This window comes from Hirundo rustica, unplaced genomic scaffold, assembly GCF_015227805.2.
Source record: "Hirundo rustica isolate bHirRus1 unplaced genomic scaffold, bHirRus1.pri.v3 scaffold_329_arrow_ctg1, whole genome shotgun sequence".
Classification (NCBI taxonomy): domain Eukaryota; kingdom Metazoa; phylum Chordata; class Aves; order Passeriformes; family Hirundinidae; genus Hirundo; species Hirundo rustica.
The window spans coordinates 6,823-28,067 of NW_026690375.1; positions in this window are offsets into that span (position 1 = coordinate 6,823).

The window sequence follows — 21,245 nt, forward strand, 5'->3', positions numbered from 1 at the left end:
GGGTCCCGGGGAGGGGGCCGGGGCAGGCTCCCTCCGGAGGAGGGGGTCCAGGGGAAGGGGGCGGGGACAGGAGGGGGGAATGCCCCCCCCCCCCCCCCCCCCTCCCCCGGACCCCCTCCTCCGGAGGGGGCCCACCCCGACCCCCCCCCAGGGACCCCCCCCCTCCGGAGGGGGCCCGACCCCCCCCCAGGACCCCCTCCTCCGGAGGGGGCCCTTCCTAACCCACCCACCCCGGGACCCCCTCCTAATGAGGGGGCCCTTCCTAACCCCCAACCCCCCCCCCCCCCCCAACCCCGACCCCCCCCCCGGGATACCCCAGTGTGATGTAGGGAAAGCCGGAGAGCCGGCAGTGTCGGGCGGTGTGTTAACCGGAATGGGGACAGCGCCCGAGCGGGCCTGTCCCCGTGTGGGGGCTTCCAGGGACGGTGGGGGCGCCGGGCTCCGGCCCTCTGGGCTTTATTATCCGGCGCCCCGAGCCCCGCGGCTGCGGGAGAAAGAGGGGAAGGGGGAAGGAGGAAGAGGCAGGGAAGGAGGAAGAGGCAGGGAAGGATGAGGTGGGGTAGGGAGAAGGGTTGGGGAGGGTTGGGGAGAAGGAGCCGGGAAGGGGAAGGGAAAGGCCGGATGAGGGGAGGGAATATGGACAGAGGAGGGGGAGAGGGGGGAACACAGGGGAGTCGGGTTGGGGAGAGGACAGCGAGAGGGCCGAAAGGAGGAGGGGGGGGAGGGTCGGGGATGAGCAGGGGAGGATGGAAGAGATAGTAGGGGAGGCTGGGGAGAGAGCAGGAGGGGAGCGGGGACAGACAGGGAGGACGGGGGGAGAGAGAAAGAAGCTGGAGGGATAGAAAAGAGGAGATAAGGGAGGGAAGAAGGAGGAGAAGAAGGGCAGGAGAAAGAGGGGAAAGAAAGAGGAGAAAGAAAGGGTAGAGCCGTGCCGGGAGAGCCCGGCCCGGCAGCAGCCTCCCCCGACAACTGAGGGAGAAAATGGCGCCCACGGCCTATCCGGGGATTAAATCACCTCAGTCCCGCCCCGCGCTGGCACGCCGGCGCCCCGCCCCGCGCAGCCGCGCTAGAACCCCGCTCTGCGCAGCCGCGCTGGAACCCAGCACACCTGGAAGGGCCCCGGCTCCGCCCCGGGACCGCCCCGAGCCCAGCCCCGGCTCCGGCCCTGGCCCCACCCCTGGGACCGCCCCGAGCCCAGCCCCGGCTCCGGCCCTGGCCCCGCCCCTGGGACCGCCCCGAGCCCAGCCCCGGCCCCGGCCCCGGCCCTGGCCCCGCCCCGCGATGGCGGCGGCCCCGTCGTTCCCGCCCCCGCTCTTCTCACCTGGATCGGACCGGGGCTGCCGCCGGGAGCGGGGTCTCGGCTCCGGGTCCTGCCGGTGTCTTTGGGGGTCCCGGGCGGTGCCGCCTCTCCCCCGCCGGGCGGGGTGCGGCTCTCGTGGGACCGAGGCGGGGTCGGGGCCGGCACCGGGACCGGGGGGAGCCGCTCCGGGACGGGCGCTGGGGCCGAGCCCGGCGCTGCCGCTCGTGTTCCGCCCGCGGCCGGCGCGGGGCCGGGGCCGTGCCGGGCCCGGGCAGCCCCCGGGATGCCGAGCTCAGCCCGACGCGCCGGGCTGGGCTCCGCTCTGAGCCCGAAACCCCGCGCGGGAGCCCCCGGCCACGGCCCCGGGGCTCGGCCCCAGCCCTTCCCGCGGCCCTCGGCCGCTGCTTCTGAGCTCCCAGCGCGGCCGGCGGAGCCCGGCTTTGGGCCGTGCCTGAGGCACCGCTCGGAGCTCAGAGACACGGATGCGCCCTGCCCAAAAGAGCCCGCTTGGAGCATCGCGTTTGACACGGCGCTTCTTCGGGCTTGACTGCAACTCCAGCAAAAGGCAGCGCTGGTGAACATCTCTGCTGGTGAAGCCCGAACACCGGCTGACTGACCCCCGCTTCAAGACCTCCCAAACACAGGACGTGGTCTCTGCTTCAAGCCTCTAAAGTGCAGAACTTGACCTCTCTGAGATCCCAAATGCTGTCTGGGGGACCCTGGTTTCAAGCCCCCCCAACCAGGACTTAGTGGCTGTTCCTGTACTTGGCCAAAGGAGCCCGGTTCTGAGCCCCCAAAACACAGCCCCCAGCTCTCTCTCGGTGAGCCCCAACACTGCTCCGGTCGGTCGGGTTCAGAGCCCCCAGAAGTGCCCTGGGCCGTGGCTGGACCCCAGCTGGGCACCAGCAGCCGCTCCCTCACCCCCCCAGCGGCACGAGGAAGAGAGCAGAGACAAAAATCCAACACAAGGGCTGAGATCAGAACAGTTTAATAATGGAAACCAATTCAAATACAATCATTTAATGTTAATGACAACACAGAGGAACGGTGAGAGCAACAAGAGCAGCGAGTACAATAATGAACAGGAGAGAGAGAAACACCCCTCCACACTCCCCCCTTTAACATTATAAATCCAAAATGTAATCCAGAGCACCGTGAACTCCCAGTGTGGAGGATTTCCACATTCCTGTTATCTCCTTTGTCTTCCATCCTGGGGATTTGTGGACTAAGGGAGGCACTGGCTGCTCCTCTGGGCAAGGGCAAGGCTCCCGTGCTACTCCTAAAAACAGAACACCTGGAATTAGTGCCCTGGGAGCCCAGCCCAGTCCTTCCAGTGACTGGGGGTCACCCAGTCTTTCCCAGGATAAGATGGAAATGACATCCCGCTCCAATGCATTTTCAGCAGGATTGGACACTCCCGGCCAAGGTGACCAGCCCGTGAAAATCAGAGCGGTGACAATCCAAAGAAACTCCAATTCTTTTCGGCACCTCTCGCTTAAATGGCTCCCTGTTGGAAGAGGTCAATCGGTATTTTTACTGAGCACTTTATTGCCAAAGCCAGGGAAAACCGAGCAGCATTCCCTGAGCGCCTCCATCACTTCCAAGGCCATCTGCACCAGTGCCCAAGGGGCAGGAGCCTGCCCAGAACAGGCTCCAGGGATGCTCGGAAGTCCATTATTCCCAAGCTTTGAACGATTCTGGCATTATCCCCCCCTGTATCCCGGAGTGTGCCAGAAAGCCCAGAGCTCCAGAAGCCGCAGGCAGCTGTTTTTTCCTTCCCAGCTTTTTGGGAGTCTGAGTGAAGGCCCCTTTCCCTGTCCGGCTCTGGGAGCTGCCCCTGCCACAGAGCCCACACTGATCTTGGGCCCTGCTGCAGCCAATTCCCTTGTCACGGCCCACATCCTACAGGAAAGCAAACGGGGAAGCGCCCAGCCGGCCCCAGTTCCAGTCAGGAATGTCTCAAACAGCACTGGGGGAGGTTCCTCTAGCCCTGGTAGGGAAGCCGGCATGAGCCCAATTCCCAGGGCCTGTGCAGGGGCTCCCTACGGAACAAGGCTCCCGTTTTTCAGACAAGGGCTTTTCCTGGTGCCCTGAGGCACGGGGTGATCCACACATTTGTCCCTCCCTTATTTCTCACACACTCACAGACCCAGCTCCTGCTCCTCCTGCCCTCCCTCGGGGGGCTGCAAACTGCCAGTGGGATTTCCCTCTCCTCAGCAGACCAGTGTCCCCAGGAAATTCCCAGAGCTGACCCATTCCTGAGTCCAGGGCTCAGGACAAGGCAGGAACAAAGGTTTTAGCACTTACCATCTTTCATTTTCCTTTCCCAGGACAACTTGCTCTGCCTCTTTCCATCTCAAAAGGTTCCTTGTCTTTGTTTCAGCCTCAGAGGATTCTGTGAGGAGATTTCACACCCACAAATCAGGATCCCAAACCCACGGCGTTGTCCATAAAGGTGGAGCAGCGTTGGTTGCTCCAGTGCATTTCCTCCATGTGCACAACTTAAAAACCGTTACACCGCTGCATAATTGCCTTGAGCTGGTGCTGTAACAATGAAAAACTGATTTTGCATGGCCAGAGGCAAGCGATTGTCCCGGTCAGGCTGTGAGGCCTTGAACTGCACATTTTTCTGGGGGCTCTGACTGGGATTCCAGAAGGGATCGAGCCTCGTGTGTGTGCAAACCCAGCGTGGGACTGGGCAGGTTTGCACTGGGGGAAGCTCTCGCTTTATCCTTTGGCAGTTCTTCTGTGGAGTATTAAACAAAGAGGGAGGCCTTGTCCTTAATCCAATTACCACAGGGCAGAAAAGGACTGTTTCTTGTTTACGAGCTATGGACAAAACTTGAGGCAGCACGCAAAAGGTTGGGAGCTGCTGCTTCACCACAGTTGTGTCAGCAACAGAGAAAACACAAAATGTGTATCCAAAATCAAGGATAGAACGATTGCTCCTGCTTTAAGTGGGACCAGGGCTAATTCTGCCCTGCAAGACAAAGAACTTCTCCCCCAGACCTTCAGAGACCCCTCAAAAAGCCAAAGTGTGGCATGGAAGGAGGAAAGGAAAGGAAAGGAAAGGAAAGGAAAGGAAGGAAAGGAAAGGAAAGGAAAGGAAAGGAAAGGAAAGGAAAGGAAAGGAAAGGAAAGGAAAGGAAAGGAAAGGAAAGGAAAGGAAAGGAAAGGAAAGGAAAGGAAGGAAGGAAAGGCACAAAGGCACCTCTGCCTCACCTGCTGGGGACAGCACAGGTCCTGCTGCTCCTGGGGACTGGGAATGTGTCTGGAGCCAAAAGCACCTTCCCAGGCTGGAGGGCCTTTCCTAAAGCACCACCTCTGGTTCACATCCTGCTGGCTTTTCCCTCCCTTTGGAAAAGAAGGACTCCATCTAGGGCCTGGAAAAGGAGGAAACAAGGGAGGCCCAGCCCATGGAACTGTTCAGATGAGGCCAGGGGGCATGCAGAAGCTGTGCAGGGATTTCTGCCCCAGGGGTCACATTCCTTCAAAGCCAGTGCAAACTCACTAAAATGACCTTTCCACAAATCTCTCTTAAGGCACATCAGAACCCGAGCAAGAAAACGGAACTAAACACTTTCTTCCACTGGCCTCGCACCCCAAATTCCAGTGGGACAGACAAATCCCTCTCCTTGGAAGGCAACATCTCCTACCTGGAGCTGTGCCTCCCCCAGCCTTCGGTGGCCGTTGTCTCCATCCTCCCACACCTCCTCATCTTCCTCCTCGGCAGGGTTGGCTTCCTCATCCTGCGGAGCAAACGCAGGGACAGTCACCAGCCTGCTCATCCCAAAGCTGGGCAGCAGGGACGGGCTGGTGGCACCCTCTGCACGCTCACCCCTCTGCCTGGAGCCAGCCCTGCTCCGCGGTTCCTTCCTGTCCCTGGCCTGGCATCTCCTTTCAACGGGACGTCAAACCACAAACGTTTGTTCTGCTGGCCTTTGGGACATCAGAGACTCCCCCGAGGCAGTGGGCAAAGCTCCTGTTCCCACTGTCCTCTGCCTCCCAAAGCCCTGCTGGGGCTGGGCAGAGCAAAGGAAAAGTCTCTGCTCCCGCTGGGAATTTCCTCCTGTGCCCATAAACCCAGAGAAATCGTGCCTGCTCCATCCCTGGAAGTGCCCAAGGCCAGGCTGGATGGGCCTTGGAGCAGCCTGCAAGAGTGGAAGGTGTCCCTGGACTGAACTCAGCAGTTCCTGGATTTCCTCTGGCTCCGCTCCTATTGCTGTGGCCCAAACATTTTGAACACCGACTGCTTCCTGCCCAATTTACAAAAGTCAGCATTTGCAGTCACATTCCATTTATTCCCCTTTCCCATTTGTATTCCTGTGACATTCATTATTGCTGCAAGAGAAATAACCAGGAGCAGAAATTTGAGAAACAAAGGACAAAAAATGGCTTTTGTGGCACATTTTTCTTGAGAAATCAATTCTACTTTTGAAACAGGACTTTGATTTCAACGAGAGCAAGAGGTAAATCCACTTGGAGGGAGATCAGAGAGAAATCCTGCACTTGGAGGGCCCATCGGGTCTGACCCAGCTGGGCAGGTACAGAAAGAGACCCCGGCAGCTCCCGGAGTCCGTGGAGTGAGGGTGGTGCAAGGACCAGCACAGGATCCCAGCCCAGCACGGCTCATCCTGGGAGGCTCCACAGGAGCCAAATCCCAGCTAAGGACGTTCTCCAGGGCATCCTCCTCCAGGGAAACGGGAGCGCCTCCACATCCTGACATCTCTGCACAGGTAAGGGAAACTCCGAACTCTCCAAAGCTGCGTTCATTCCAGAAAGCCAGAAAACAAAGGAAAACACCTGGAGAGCAGTGGGAAGGAAAGCTGCTGGAACGGCTCCGATTCCACACGTGGCTTTTACAATCCCTTGTATCTCGTCTGGGACTCCTTCCACCTCCGCTACCGATCGCCTCACTTTGACCCCAGAACACTCATTCTCTCCCCCGCACATCAACTCGCATTTTACCCCCGAATCGTTCATTCTGCCCCTTACAGAATCCGCCCCGGAGCGACGCCCCGGGCCCCGCACGGCCGAGGCAGCTCCGCTGCCCGCAGCTCCCGGGGGCTGTCCCCGGTCCCCGCTCGGGGCTGTCCCCGGTCCCCGCTCACCTCCGAGCCCGGCGCAGCCGCCCCCGCTGTCCCCGGCCGGACCCCGCCGCTCCCCGGGCTCCGCCATTGGCGCTCCCGGCTCCGCGCCTGCGCTCCCGGCACAGCGGCCGCGCTTCCTGCCGGGAGCGGCCCCGCACGGCAGAGCCCAGCCGTGGTGCCGGTGCAGCTCCGTGTCCGGCCCCGCTCCGTGTCCCGGCCCCGCTCCGTGTCCCGGCCCCGCTCCGTGTCCCGGCCCCGCTCCGTGTCCCGGCCCCGCTCCGTGTCCCGGCCCCGCTCCGTGTCCCGGCCCCGGCGGAGCCGCGGGAAGCGCCCGCAGCGCTCGGAGCTGCGGTGCCGGCTGTGCCCACAAGGCCACCGCGCCTGCGCAGCGGTTTTAGGGGGGCCGAGTAACCCCGATTCCCAGCCCACCCCAGAGCCCGGATTTCGGGGGTTCCAGCGGGAGGAGACACTGAAATTCCGACTGCACGGAGCTGGTACAGTTCCTTCACGCAGATCATCTTGTCTGACCTCGTCGAGCTCTTTGTCGTTTCATTTACGTACATAAACGTTGTATTTTTATTTTCAAACCCCACGGATCCCTATTCGAAATTTCTTAGAGTCTAAAATCCTGACTGTAACACAGCAGATACGGGGGTTCTTTTTAAAGAAATTATATATAAATTAAGATTATTTATCAATATATAGAAACTTACAATCTTTGCCATTTTAAGTACTGTAAAATAATTAAATTTCACTCTTAGAATATTTTTCAAACGTTTAATAAGGGAATAAAAAAGGACAATGTCCAGCGCTGGGGCGTTCCTGCCTCTCGGCCAATGCACACGCCGGTACATTTAAGGCAGGGGTATCTATATGCTGTTACTTTACTGTGGTACGAACGCGTTCGTAAGTTTCGTGCATCATTCAAACATTCCCGGGAGCTTTTGATGCTGTAGAAACTTTGTTTTGGTTTTCCACTCTGACTTATCTGCGTGACATCCTGCAGATCAGGTCAATATATTTTAATCCTTCTTGTGCCTTCATCCTGTTATTTCTGACAATGAGCAGTTAACAAATTCTTCTCTAACTCTTCTCTGGTGCTCTGGTTTGTGTCACCGTTCTCACTCGGAGAGGTCGGTCAGCAGATGTGGCAAACACCAGAAATGCTTTACACAGTTCTCTCGGTTACACAGAAGCATTTTAACATTTTATGTTCTGCCAAGGCCTACAGTACAATGCATCCATCACACTGTTGTTCCTAGAAGCTCTAAGGTGTGCACACCAACATCCTGTCGTCATCACACTGCTATTGCTATGGCAGCACGTACGGTGCGTGCCTAAAATGAGAGATTAGGTTCTATTAGCAAGCAGCTAAAAGGGGTTATAAACTGCACTATACCCACAATCAATAACCCCGTTTAAAGACTAACACACAAATGCCAAAGCCAATATTATAGGGTCATTTGTAACAACTCCTCCCCTTTGTCTTCCTTACTGTATTTGGCTTGAGCTTTTGAACCTCCGTGCTTTTGGCATACTGAAATCTTTCATAGATCTTAAATGCCTTCTCTGGGTTTTTATCTTCTTTAATTGTTCTCAACACCATCATTTTCTGCCTTTTTTCCATGGTTTCTGACTCTGGATGGGTGGGCATTGTCATTATTGGCATCTTTTGAACCACATAAGTAATTAATGGGATAAGACACTGGATCAAACATGGAAGCAAGATTAAACTTGTTATTCCACATAACAATACAAAGTCTGCCTTTTTCCACCAGGATAAGAATAGAAATAAAGAAACAAAAATCTTCTAACCCTCCTTTATTTATTACAATTCCCATTTTTGGACTGGCACACGGGCTATTTTCCAGATGTTTCTGGCTCTACCCAAAGCTGCAGCCCCGTTATCATCGATTTGTAGACAGCAATCAGATGTGTTAAACTTTCTGCAAACCCCTCCTTCCTCCTCTAGCCAATAGTCTGATGCTGGCTGATTCTGGCACACTGCAGCCCTGCTTTGCCTTTGCTGGCTGGCTGTTAATTCCACGGCCCAGCTGTTTCCTTCGTTACGATTTCTACAACTGCTCGGAGTCTTACGACGCGATTTGACACAAGAAGTGGGGTTCAATAGCCCCAGCTCCCACCTTGTGCCCAGGGGGCTGGACCAATGCCTCTATTTTCCGTTCAGGTGGCCACTCCTCATTGCCCCACTTTTGGTACCCCCCGATTTCTCCAATTAGTTCTCTCTTATTTCTTATTAAGGTGCCGCATACCGGTATTCCCAAATCATCTCCGTCTCGGTTTGGCAACAGGAAAAATCCTGCTTGGATAATTCCTAGAGAGCAACTTCCTTTCCATAGGGGAGGAAGTTTTGGATAAGCCCTTTTCCCACATATCCAGAACAAGCCATCTGGTGCTTTCCAGCGTTCCTTTCTTTGGTTTTTCATGTTTTCCCAAATTTTAGATATTTCCAGGATCCCATAATAGGGATTCTTCCCAGGGTCATTGCACCAGAAAAGTTTAGTCGCCTTTTACAGGAAGTTTGTCCTACATTATCCAAGAATTCTCTCCCTAAATGCCAGAGGCTCTCCTCTCCTATTATTCCTGAACTTAGCATCCACCCCTCTGGTCCGTTTCCTCCTTTCACGTCCCTGTTTTTGATTTACTGCAGCTTCTCACAGCTTGTGAGTATCGAGGAGCATCCACACAACTCCAGAACAAAGCCTTAGAACTGGCACTTGCCCTCGAGTGGTGCTGGAACTTTTCCTGTTATCTCGACAGAGTTTACAACACACTTGCTGCCTGGGGGGTCTACATCACCAGAGCTGGCCACAGTTTTTACATGGACATTGTCCCCAGTGTGGATGCCTTGGCCCAGGCTGTTTCAAGCAGGGTGTGTGACCAGGAGTAAATCTGGGAGCGGTTTCACTAGGGAAAGCTGATGGGATTTCCTTTTGTAAGTAGCAGGCTAAAGCAAAAACTCTAGGATTTATGGACGCGGTGTTTTGTTAGTTTATCCAACCCTGAAGCCCCTGACTGGGGAGGTATTAAATCACTGGCCTGGAGTTTGGAAAGGCTCTGGCCTTTGGGAATACAAAGGAACTGATAAAGCCCACAGGGAACTCTCTCCCAGTCTGGATTGATGTGTTGCTGCCCGTGGTTCACTTGCCACTTTGAGCCCTCGGCTTTGGTTTCAGAGCCGTTTTCAGTCCTTCTGTGGAGGTGACGATCTTCCAGTCCCGGGGTTCTTCTACTGCTCCTTTTATTCTGCTAGGCTGAGTCCATCCTCATCAATCTTAGTTCGTTATTTCAATTGCTACAGGAGCTATGTTTAACTTGCTCCTGTTTCCAGGCTTGGCCCAAACTACTCCCTCCATTTGTTTTTCATCTTCCTCTTTTGGGAAGTCTGACTTCCATTTTCTCTCCTCTGGAAGCACCCCGATACCTCACTGCACTTGTAAATCCCTCCCCAGCAAATGACATCCTGCCCCCGGTACTAATAAAACATCCCCCATTCCTATTTGGTTTGTTCCTTCAAACATGACATGTTTTACAGCTGGTGCTTTAAATCCTTCTCCTTTTGCCCCTACTGATTAAATTGTATTTTGGCTTTTCTCGCATCCTTTAGGAATTCTACCAACACACGTCCTCTCAGCCTCTCAGCCCCTGTATCTACTGAAAATTCAAATTCTCCCCCCTGGGGGCTACTTTTAAAGTTATCAAGGGCTCCTACTGATACTTTGCCCCCAGGAGACAGAGCCCCCCACACCCCTATTCGTCCCTTTCTCGAGCCTCCTTAACAACTTTCAGGTCCTTTTCCCTCTGTGGGCAGAGTTTCAGCGGCCTTTTCAGCCGAGGTGTGCCATGTGCAAAGAAAGGTTGCTTTTGGCATGAGCAGAAACGAATGCCAGCTGTAGATATGACAAGATCACAAGTCTCTTGCTCACTGAAAATTCTGCAAGACAGCAGACTGCCTTCAGCAAGGTTCAGGATCAGAGGCAAAAGCCACATCTCTTTTCTGATTAATTTCGTGGCCACGATTTCACTTCTTTTGATCCTTAAAAAGGACAGTCTTAAGCCAAACTCTGTCATCATTTGGTCAGCTCATGAGGTTTTTTTCCTTTTAAAATTGTATTTTCTCAAGGCAGAGAAGCCCACCGTTCTGCAGCTACCTACCTTTGAGCAGAGGAGCACATACAAAGTGTCAAGGTGAAAGATTATTCCTACCAGCAAGGAAAAGGCAGACATTGCAAAAGACTGCTGAAGGACAGGTAAAATCTAAAGTGCTAAAAATGAAGATAGAGCACCACTAAGTGAAATAAAAAAAATTGTCTATCTGCTTTTAAACTGATACACAGCGAGAAAAAAATAAATGATTATAACTATTTAAATCTAGTAAAAAACGTGTGCTTTAAGACAAAGGGGGAAGTTTACAAGTTCCAACTGCTTAAAACACTTCTTGCTAGGGATAGCACAGTGTTGCATCAGGCAATTTACTGTTCTTGAAAGATTTACATCTCAACAAGATAGGACAGATGAACTCTTAAATTAGACCAGTAATGACAAACACACAAACAAGCAAAACACTCTCCCTTCCTTCTCCTCCCTTTCCTTCTGCTTCCTCGTCAGAGAGTACGTGACTAAGGAGAAACGAAAAGAATCCACGAGTGACAGAGCTCACTCCAATCAATGTGCTCCTCCCTGGTGCAGGGATCAAAGGCCAACGGCAGTGGACAAAACAGGGCTTTACCCTTTAAAGTCTGTTTTATCCTGTCGAGATCAGCTCAAATACAGGGGATGAAACTGACTTGCCATCCAAACTATGAAGCTGTAACCAGTACCTCCTGAAAATGTTCTTGCTTGAATCCTCAAAGTAATGGGGGCTCAAGCAAACAAATCTCTCTATCTCCATCCCTTAAACTCCACTTCTGTCAGCTTTGCAGTGTTCAAAAATGGACTAGTTAAGACAGCAGTGAGGAAAAAAAAAAAAACAGAATGAACTTATTTTATTGTGTAAGGGGAAGTAGATTTGAAATGGAATTACTGAAAGGTCAGTATACACGGACCCCCACGCACAGTTCTCTTTTTACAGCCGCACTTAAGGACTGTACTTCAAATGTGGTTACACAGATATTTCCCACACACACACACTGACTGCCCCTTAATCTTAAAACCCAATCTGCCACAAAATGACATGAAATAAAACAGACTGAGAAAATACTCGAGAATGACCGCTGTCCACAAAGCAGGTAATTGATAGTATACAATTACTGATAAGGTAGAACAAGAGTTCCAAACCCGGACTGCATTCCAAAGCATTTCTTCAGACATCCATTCTGGATTCTTGCTGTAAGGTACGAATTGGTCTGTTCTAGACTCGTTTACAGACGTTGATAGAACAGTGAAAAATCCATGCTTTGGAAACCCGGGACATTTCATGCCTTTGTGCTAACGGAATGTGAGGATGGAAGCCAATGGCATTTTGCAATGTAGATTAGTGGCATTTAGAGTTTTCTTCCTGCTGTACTAACTGATTCTTTGTATCTTTTCTCCTTTTTTTCAGGCGGCTTTTTATCTTCAGGTTTAGTCCATGAGGGCTGTGCAACTCCTGTAGAGGTGAAAACATCATCAGTGTAAACATGGTGTACAGAATACATATATACATAAACCAAACTAAATTAAAAAAAAAAGTATGTTAAAAGCCATGGCAATAGTGCACACAGAGCTGTATTTCTATTCAACTGATGTGCCAGTTATAAACTATTACAGTAGAATATGATATCTGCCAACTGTGCCTAGAAAAGGCTCCTGATCTCTGCTAAAGGAAGCACATTTAACAACCTCCACTGTGCAAAGCCATACCAGTCTGATGCTGCAGGCAGCCTCATGTAACTGCATATGATACTATGTATAACAATTATATATATATATATAAAAAATTATTTTGGAAATCTCTCCCTGCTCCTGCTTCCAGAGCTATAGACATCACACTATCAAATTAAGTCATTTGACTACTACTCCTTCAAATATTTAATAGTTTGCAAATTGTTACTGTTATAAATTGCACGACTCAAGATTTAGTCCCAATTAAAATTTTATTAATTACAGCAAGTGGGGCATAAGCAAATACAGCGCTGGGCGACAGGGGGTCTGCACCCCGCCAACTGCCGCACGGTTAAGGTCTTTCAGTTCTGTTTTATACAGTTCTTTTCTTTTGTTATCGGTCGGTTTATCTTGTTGCTAGGAGACTGTCTTCTATCTTCTGAAAACAGTTACAGTTCCTTCTCCTGGAACTTAAAAGCTTTGTTAAGCAATAGCACATGTGTCAAAAAAATCATGAGTCATGCTGTGTTTGCAAGCTTAAAGGTTCTCTTAAAAATGACGAGTCATCCTGTGTTTGCAAGTTTAAAAGTTCTCTTAAAAATGACGAGTCATCCTGTGTTTGCAAGTTCAATGAACAAAGCATTAACTTGTTACAATCCCCCCTTTTTCTTTCAGCTTAAATTTGTTCATTGAATCTTTTTAATTCTTGTCTGGCTTATTTTAATTTTTCATCTTCTGAGTTTTTAGGTAGTGATTCATATTTCGCTCTAATAAGCATTAAATGTGCTGCTTCTAAGCGTCTCTTCACAATTGTTATCAATTTATTAAAAATACATGGTTTAAAGTTTAATCCAAGTATCAATAAAATTAGTGGTCCCGCAATCGTGGATAGCAGGGTAGTCAGCCAAGGGGAATAATCAAACCAAGATTCATACCCGTTTTGGTTTGCTTCTCTTTCTCGCTTCCTTTGCTCTAGTCGGTTTCTTAATTCTGTCATGGTGTCTATTACTACTCCTGTGTGGTCAGTATATGCGCAACATTCTTCTTTTAGGGCTACACACAGGCCACCTTGTTGCAAGAACAAAAGATTTAGACCCCTGCGATTTTGTAACACTACTTCAGATAAAGATCTTACTGACTTTACTAACCCATCGATGGCTTGCTCAATTCTTCCTAAATCTTCATCTACTGACATTCGCAATGTCTTCATTTCTTTCTGCTGATTTATCAAGGAGGCTACTCTTGTCCTTGCTCTTATTCCTCCTATAGTCAGCAGGATTGCAATGGTCAGGGCCATAAAGGGTTCTCTTTTTATTAGATGATGCTCTGCAGTAGTATGTTGCTGGTAAATATAATCAGTTGAGTGGTAAATTATTCTGGGGACAATGGTTACTTGGATACAGTAATCTCGAGCATAATTAAAAACTTTTAATGATAAACAGGGGGTGACGCCTATATTGTTGCATACCCACTTTGTATTCGCTGCAGGGAGGAGCCATCCTGCAGGTTTATCCTCTTCTCTTTGTGTCATAATTACTCCACATAAGTATTCTTTTTCTGGTGGTATTTTTCCTATACACCTCTCTTTACTCGTTACTTGGGATAAGGTTACTTCTTGTGTTTCGGTTTTATTCTGTTTCCAAAGGCATTGCGCTGGATTGGTTCCATTGATACGTCGTACTTTTTGTGTACTACCTATACTTTTATAAAAGGGAGGCCTAATGCTATAGCACAGCTAGCATTCTCGGGTCAAATTCGGATGTGTTATATTTAATAATTGGTAACTAGCTTGCATTATTTTCCACAATGCACTATACTCTAGTCTTGTTTTTACAACTCTTTTAACAGTCGGGGCTACGTTACTATTCTTTATCTTATCTTTTTGGCCCTTATATTGTTGTTCTAGTTCTGGTTCTTTCTGCAGCACAGAATTTGGCCCAATAAGTTCTGAGTCTTGTGGTGCTGGTTCCTTTTTGATAAGGAAGTGTCCCCCTCTGTCTGTACCAGGTTCTCATAATCGTGCCCCCCCACAGTTTTCCTGTTACCCAAGCTTGATCTTCTCCTTTAGTAACATTTATCTAAATTCTTTTACAATTTCCCCGCCGTCTTAGCCCTCTATTTCGCTATATTTGGGGTTCTTTACATCCATAGGGATACCATTTTACGGATATGAATTGATCTTTTCTTCCTCTGGGGGCGAATCTATAGGATACTGTTTCGCAGTCCCAGTACGCACAATAATAATGCCTAGGATAGTTACAATATGGTTTTCCCGGATTTGAGGCAGGACAAAAATAAAAGGCCCCAAGGAATACAGGTGGCCAAACTGGAAAAAGATCTTTCAATTTACACTGAAAAGAGGGATTCCCTGGGGTAATCATGGAGGACAATACTTTATGGTCTTCCCATCGGATTAAGGACTACTTAAAGGGTTGATGGGGGTTATCGTGCTCTGCGGTAGTACAACATACTAATAATGATAGCATCTATATTATGGTGTGCAGATTCGGGTGCTTGGTCTCACTGGCTATTTTGTATTCTTTCTTTTCTGAAAGCTCTTTCTGGTGGTAACAATGCCAAAACTCAGTAATACTATCAGTCCCATTCTTTTGGCAGTTCAGCGAACATTGCCTTGTTGTCCCATAAGCGAGGCTCTTTCCTCCACCAGTTTTTCTCCCTCTGCCTCGCTCGTCGACTCGGGTGCGTCGAGCCACGAGGGGTATCATCTTCTCGGCAGCAGGGGAATTCTTCAGGAGGGATTGCCCTGCTCTACGACTTCGGACAACATGAGAATACCAGTTCGCTCTTCTAACTTGTGGAGAGTTGCACCTGAGCTCCTGTAGCTCCTTTCGGCAACGCTCTTCAACTATTTCTGCTATGAATGGGCTGGGCATGTTTAGACAGTATGAGTCTGGATTTGCTCCTTTGGCAAATATCTCCCACCATTCGCTGGATTTTACAGTTAATTTTCTAAGAGATACTTTTAGGTTTAGTAGCCAATTAGTAATATTTCTTTGTAATTTTTAGCAAGGGGTGCGAACCCCTTTAGGGGTCTTCCCCTATAGCAGTGAGTCCACCACCCTTCTCTACACACTTTACAGTTATAACATACAAATGGGTAACAGTTACAGTTCGCTTTATCTTATTCTAACATCATCATTACTAAATATGGATTGGGTAAATATTCAATTGTAAATCCGTTTATTCAGTCTTTTACTTATCTCTTCAGTCTTAATTTCAGGTTTCCTGGTGAGCTGACAACTTTCCACTCGGTAGTTGGTTCTCTTACAGGGCCCTTGATCCTGCTAGCGTGAGTTCATCTCTTTTCAGCTGTTTTTATTGCTGTTTCTGTTGTGAGTAATATAAGGTAAGGTCCTTCTCATCGGGGCGCTAGGGTAGTGTGTTTCCATGTTTTGATTAATACCCAGTCCCCTGGTTTTATTTAATGCAGTGCAATGTCTAATGGGGGTCGTTGTACTATAAGACCCTTACTACAGGAGCCACAGATGGTATGCTCTTTTCATCATTATTCTGAGTTGCTAAAAATCTTGCTGCTTCTCCATTGCCCAGGCAGCCAGAGGGTGTTGTCCCACCCCCTCCCTGGGATTTAGCAACAGGCAGCTCTTCCCTCTTCCCCTGGGGCCCAGGTTAGGCTGCTCTTTAGCCCTTGCTGCGGGGGACCACCCCCACCTTCCGCTGCTGCGGGCTGGCAGCCGCCCTTCATTATCCATCTCCCCATCCGCGCTGGGAGTAGGGGTTGTAAGGCACCCTCCCCTCTCCCCCTTCGCGCGGCCCCTGGGAGGGAGGGGGAGACACTGGGGAGAAGGGTGGGGTGGGGGATTGGGTGTGAGATATGGGGTCGGGGCGGGAAGTGGGGGGAAGAAGGGATAGTAGGAAGAAGAAGGAATGCAATGCCGTCCGCCATCAGGGCTGACCGCGTGGTGCGAACCCCCGAGGGTCTCATCCATGTGGCTAGAGCTCCGAGAGGAAAAAATTGCATCTTGCTGAGGGAAAACAGGTGGGAGAGGAGGGTATAAGTGATTTATTAAAGAAATACGGGTATTGATCTAGTATCGATACCCAACTGTGACGGACAAAAACTCTCTAACAGTTCAAAGTTAGAAAGTGTATGTTTATTACGGCCGGGCAGCACGCGGGATAGTTCCCTAATTCGCACTGCGAAATTCACAGGTAATTACAAAGCCTTTTATTTACAAAAGTGTTGAATATCCAAAATACAAATGCATATTCATACCCCTGTCACCTCCCATTCCTCGCTTCGTATGCTAATTGGCAAAAAGGCTATTAAGCATGCGTACTTTGTTTCTTAAAATGAGTCGGGGGTCTATTTTGGGGAGGGGTCACCTAAAATGAGGAAGTAAGATGAGTCTTCCTCGTCCTGACCTTTCTACCTTTTCAATGCATTCGTGACAAATGATTCCTTGGTAGAACTTACAGTTTCCTGTGTTCAACGGATCCTTTAAGCAGGAAATCTGCAGCTATCTTATGTCTTATTTACCACATTCTGTTTTTCATGACAAGGACAACTACATAAACATAAACCTGACAAGAAATGAGTTACAAGATCTAGGGTAGCTTATCTAAGATCCGGCTTCTGTTAACTGCGAACAAAGATTACCTATCTACTTCAGCTAGTTCAGCAACTTATTATCTTAACTTTCCAAAAAAAATCCTTAGTTCCTCAAAATTAACGTCTCATAAGGATGATGGGTGGGTTTGACGAGCAGAATCTAGTACGGAATCAGGGAATCCCTGCTTCTTGGGAACAGGGAATTGCTGAGAGGTTTTGCATGGCTGTCTGCTGTTTTTCTGCTTCTAACAGCTTCTTGCGTACTTGTAAGAATATTGGAATAAATAAAGAAATTTTGTTTTCCCCATTTTCAACTTTTAAAGTTATTAATTTTCCCACATCATCCCAAAATGAAACAGAATTTATATCTTGTAGAGTACTGTCTGGAATCTCAGCTGACAGCCAGGAAATAAATTTAATTAAGAGCTTATCAGGAAATTTTAGACTTGTTGAAATGTTTTTAAGTTGTTTAAAATCACTCTTTTGATTTCTCGATAAACGTATGCCCATGTTTCTGATGTTTTTAAAAGGCAAACTGTTCGAAAAATCTTAACTCCTGACGTGAAAAACTAAAGGCGCCGCTGCGTCCCGCTCGCTCCCGAGGTATCAGGGGCAAGGCGGGCTGGCCGCGGCTCGGGGCGGCCGTCTCTGGCCGCTTCTCCCGACTGCGGGGACACGGGCAGGGGGGTGTCCCGGTGCCGGCTTCTGTCCCGGGGCCCTCCCGTAGCTAGCCCACCCCAAAAACGCGCGGTTTTCTCCGGTACACGGAACTCCAGCCGTTCTGCTGAGGGAAAAAAATGTCTAACTACGTTACGCAAACACACTGCGGCGCAGGGTCCTAAAGCCCTCTCACTATTAAACTATAGGGATTTTCTAGCGAACCCCGCAGCACGTGTTGCAACGTCAGGGTTTTCTGTCTAAGGTCGATTCACTTTTGTAGTAAAAGCGAACTCCCGACCTTGTCTTGGCACCCCGAGCTGTTCGAAAACAGCCGATAGTGGCTAGCTTATGAATTCTAATACGCATATATTTAATTCCAAACTGATCTACTATAGCTTGGGTTCCCCAGTGAGTTTTCTCGTGTATTCTATGCAAAATTTCCAGCGCTATTGCTTTTAGCAATACTTCTCATCCATCAGAGAGTTTCCATTTTCTATCCTGGTCTTTACATTGAGATAACCTCTGCTCTTCTGTTTTAGTAAATCTGTATTCTGCTTTCTCCTCATCCAATGACTCTGTCCCGGGCCCCCCTTTTTCTTTTTATCATTAGAGCGGCTTTCTTGGCCTCCTGATCTGCTGCATTGTTTCTTTTGCTTCTAAAATCTATTCCTCTCTGATGTCCTCTCAAATGTACTACCGCAATTTTCTTAGGTTTTCTCAATGCTATTAATACTCTTTTGATTAATTCCTGATGTATTAAATCCTTTCCCTGGGAGTTCATTAATCCCCTTTTTTCCCATATTTTCCCAAAGGTGTGCACTACCCCAAATGCATATTTAGAGTCTGTATAAATTGTCCCTTCTTTATCTTTTAATCTTTCTAACGCTCTTAATACAGCATACAATTCATAGGCTTGTGCAGACTAAGTTTTATTCAGGGGGCCTGATTCTATAACTTCTAGTTCCGGTCCCCCTATAATTGCATGGCCTGGCACTCTTTTTCCTTGTGTAACCCGTGATGATCCATCTACAAATAGCCTTTCCCCTGTTTCTAATTCTTCCTTCTCTAAGTCTGGTCTTATTTTAGTTTGCTCCTCAATAGTTGTTATGCAGTTATGAGCTAATTCTTTTTCATCCGGCTCCTCATATAAAAATTGGGCCGGATTTTACAAGCCCATCACTTCTAGGGTTAATTTAGGGGAGTCTAGAAGGATGCCTTCATATTTTAGAAGTCTGGAGTCTGTAATCCACTTATCTGCTTTTTTTGGTTGTAAAATTCCCCTAATATTATGAGGAGATAACACTTTTAATTCGCTGTTAAATGTTATTTTGTGTGCTTCTTCCGTCAGGAGCGCACAGGCTACAACTGCTTGTAAGCAAGTAGGCCATCCTTTACTGATTTTACTTTAAAAGGCTCCCCCTTTGCCCCAACTACCAGGGCAGTTTCTTGGGCAAAGGTGCACTTAAGGGGCAGTTTTTGAATGGTTGATCTTTCAGCCCCTGTGTCTACCAGGAACTCGAATTCTTGGCGCTGGGGACTTATCTTTTATTAAGGGCTCCTGGTGTGTCCTGGTCCCCAGCAAATAGAGTCCCTGACCTGCTGGGCATCCCAAATGCGCATTCCTGCACGTCTAATCATGTTTTTTCTCTTCAGATGTAAAAAGGATGCCCAATATGGATTGTAATTCATCCCAAGCATAAATATTGGGACCTAGGAATTGGTCCACTCTCTCTGATACTCCTAGTGGATCTTCTAACAAGTTCCCTATTTCCTTTTTGAAGTCCCGTACGTCCCCTGAGCTTAGTGGGACAGAGATAAACCCTATCTCAGCCTGAGGTCCCCCCATGGGCATTTCCCTTAAAGGGTATAAATTCTGTTGTCTCGCCCTTTGTCTAGTCATCGGACCTCTAGGTGGGGACTCAGCTTGTTCTTGTGCATTTTCATTATCTGGGAGTGGAGAGGCTTGTGGTGGTACCTACGGTGGTGGAACTAATGGAACTTCTTCCTCTTGTTTCCCTCTTTTCTTATCTTCATGAGAGTCAGGTTTTTCTTTTAGGCTTAATAAAAACACTCCCAGGGTCTCAACCCATATACTTGCATAGTCGCTTTCCTCCTGACTAAAGGAGTCTTAGTGCTTACCCATTAGTTGAGTTTCTGCCTAACCCAATCATCATCAAATACAGGCTAAAAAAAAAACTCCAAAAACATTCCTAGATATTTCTTTCCCACCCCATACTTCTATACAATAGCGTATCATTTTGGCCTTATCCTTGTCTCTAGTCCTAGGATACTGCTTCCATTCAGCTAGCATGAATCCTAACGGACTGTCTTTAGGTGGGAGATTTCATGGGTGGAGGGGGCTTGCTCTTCCCCTGTCCCATCTTCTGGAGTGCCTTCTATCACACGTGTGCAACCAATCGCTTCCCCTTGTTCGTGGCCCACGCCCTCGCGGGCAATGGGAACCGCACTACTGAGGGTCCACATTCACTTGGGGTGTCCGGCTGCCGGCTCCCCTCTCACACAGCACACTCAGCACACTCCAGGATACCCGACCCCGACCGAACGGCTCCCCACGTGTAATTCCACGCAATACTTACGCGTCCTGCGTCTTCGTCCGGACCTTTGTGCACAAAGTTTATAGGGTCGACCGGTCTCCTTTGCTTATGTCCCGAGTTTTAGGTTCGTCGGTGAGAGCGGGGTAGGTTACAGAAATCCTGGGGCCACCTGAGGTGGGGCGCCTCCCCAGTATTCCTATTCTACCAGAACATTCTCATCCGAGTCACGGCACCAAATTGTTATAAATTGCACGACTCAAGATTTAGTCCCAATTAAAATTTTATTAATTACAGCAAGTGGGGCATAAGCAAATACAGCGCTGGGCGACAGGGGGTCTGCACCCCGCCAACTGCCGCACGGTTAAGGTCTTTCAGTTCTGTTTTATACAGTTCTTTTCTTTTGTTATCGGTCGGTTTATCTTGTTGCTAGGAGACTGTCTTCTATCTTCTGAAAACAGTTACAGTTCCTTCTCCTGGAACTTAAAAGCTTTGTTAAGCAATAGCACATGTGTCAAAAAAATCATGAGTCATGCTGTGTTTGCAAGCTTAAAGGTTCTCTTAAAAATGACGAGTCATCCTGTGTTTGCAAGTTTAAAAGTTCTCTTAAAAATGACGAGTCATCCTGTGTTTGCAAGTTCAATGAACAAAGCATTAACTTGTTACAGTTACCAGCCAGAAAGCATTTTGAACAGATGAAATGCAATTAGATGCAGTCAAAGTCTGATCTAAGTAGTCTTCTCTTTGAGACAGAACTTGGTGAAGAATGTGTAGGTAAACTTCAAGTAATTGCATTTCACAAGACCTTTTAGAGAAACGCCAACCATTACTCTGAAAGAGAATACCTGAAAGCTTGTCTCTGCTTCTGCTGCCTTCGGACTAGGCTTTGAATCGTTACGGTTCCCCAAACACGTCTTGGCAACCTGTCAATACAAACGTCAGAGAGAACGACTTCGTATTTTTTCATACGATATTCCGTTTTCCTAAAAAAAAGCCTAGTGGATGAAATGGAACAAAGTCTCCATGGCTAAGCTTATCCCAGATTTCCCATCATCCCTGTAACACTCTTTAACAGTACAGTCTTGTGGCAGCAAGTTTAACAGCTTAATACTTATCCACCTTTTTTTCTTCATGTTTAACTCTCATCACCAATAGTGAAGTCCACTCCTACAAGTGGTCCTGGGGGACAGAAAAGTCATTCCAAGTGTCTTTTATGGGTGAGGAAACAG